The sequence below is a fragment of the Pteropus medius genome, unplaced genomic scaffold (genome assembly GCF_902729225.1).
Source record: "Pteropus medius unplaced genomic scaffold, Ma_sr-lr_union100, whole genome shotgun sequence".
NCBI lineage: Eukaryota > Metazoa > Chordata > Mammalia > Chiroptera > Pteropodidae > Pteropus > Pteropus medius.
The window spans coordinates 13,775,772-13,777,796 of NW_024352786.1; the positions used below are offsets into that span (position 1 = coordinate 13,775,772).

At 36.6% G+C, this 2,025-nt stretch overlaps 1 pseudogene; it reads left to right on the plus strand.

Annotated features, from left to right (window-relative positions):
- Window positions 1–1,660: 1,660 nt before the first annotated feature.
- LOC120591320 (uncharacterized) lies at window positions 1,661–1,779 on the plus strand (annotated as a pseudogene).
- Window positions 1,780–2,025: the final 246 nt, after the last annotated feature.

The window sequence follows — 2,025 nt, forward strand, 5'->3', positions numbered from 1 at the left end:
GATACAGTTTGGAAATTTGGTAAATTTGTCTAAGGCCATGATCACCTGATCAGCGTTGACAACCAGACCTCTGACAAGTATGTAATTAGTTTCCACTGAGAGAATCTGAACTGAATTACCCAAAAGAACAGCGGGGAATTTATACAAGGCCTTCAAAGATAACATACAATTTCACCTTTAATATTTATTCAAGACATATTTTGGTTATAGCATGTCTCATGTCTGCTCTAAGAATTTCGAAGTATAAGTACCTGAAATTTGAATTTATATTTAGTATATAAAGGCATATATTTTTTAAAAAATGAAACAAAATCTATACCTCATTTTTTATTGAATTCCCAAAACACAGTTAAATCTTTCTACACTCTTGCTCCTGAATTCATACCTGCATTAGTGATATTATCTCTTTCAACATTTACACAATGTCTTCCTCTGCTCTGCCATCATAGGCAGATGGGAAGCATTATTCAATGTGTAAAGACGTTATTAAGTCACATCTCAGTTGTATGAGGTGGAAGGGAGTAGTGAAAGCAGAGAGCTTGACCTAAGACTTTAGCATACAGCCTATTTCCTTTTTGATAAATAAGCTTAAATCTAAAGAGATTAATTCAACCTATTCCACTGTGGCCTGCAGCCTTGAGAGTGTACAGAAGATGCCAAAGGCTTCACAATCAGATAAAAACATGTTCCTGTTATTTCTATAGCGGAGCAATAGAGTGGCAATGCTATTTGTAAGAAAATCCCTGACCTACTTGAATGCTTACCTTTTTATCCCACTGAGAATATTATTCAGCCTAGAGAAATGGATATGCTGAGACCAGCAGGAAGTTATTTGGTTTTACAGCTTTATATCATGTAACAGACTTTGGAGGCCTAAAAAATGTATATACATCAGTAAGCTTTATTAGAATAGTATAATTAATCCCAAAATAAAAATACAAAAAAAACGTTAAAGAAAATCAGAGGATTTACAACACAAAAAGAAAAATATGCGAAGTATGGGAGAATGAGGGGATCTTGGCTAATAAATGTGGTCAGGATTTTAATTAACCAGACTGTCTTCACTCAGCGGGGATTAGGGCAGAAGAAGCTAAGCAAGTAGAAAGGATATTGTGTTATTCAGTCCCGGCTGACATAACAAGTTACCATAAAATGAGTGGCTTATAAACAATAAAAAAATATTTCTCATAGTTCTGGAGGCTGGAGTTTGAGATCAATCAGGGTGCCAGCATGGTTGGGTTCTGCTGAGGATGCCCATGTGTTACAGATGGCTGGCTTCTCCTTGTATCTTCCCATAGCAGAGCGCAGAGACAGGAAGCAAGCTCTTCTGTGGTTCTAATAAAGGCCCTAATCCCAATCATGAGGACTCCAACCTCACGACCTTTTCTGATCTTAATCACCTCTCAAAGGCCCACCCAATACTATCACTTTGGGGGTAGGGTTTCAACATATGAATTTTGGAGAGATAGAAACATTCAGTCCATAACAGGGGACAATAAATATAGGATATTGGTCAGGAATAAAAATTAAATTATCGCAAAAGACAGTGTATTTTAAGTTGAAAGAATTATTTTATCTTGTAAGCACATACCAAACGATATGTTCTGAATTGAACCAAAATTACTATTTGTCTATGTTACAATTTCAGTATCAACAATCAGTCTACAGCCATACCACCCTGAACAAGCCCGATCCTGTCTGATCTCAGAAGCTAAGCAAGGTCAGGCCTGGTTAGTACTTGGATGGGAGACCACCTAGGAAGACCGGGTGCTATACGTGTAAAAAATAAACAATAAGGAATTGTTAACTGACAAGGTCCTTGTAATCTGTGAGGTCAACCAACGTTTGCCTTGCCTAAAAAGCAAGCAAGCAAGCAAGCAAGCGGTTAGCTGTGGACAGTTCAGTCTTCAATTTTCATCAAACGGCAATTCACTTATTTTTAGTTTTTGTGAACTTTAGAAGCTTCTTTTCTCCTCTCCCTATTTTTTATTTTTTTCTCTTTTCTTAAATTTAAAGGTTGTTTTG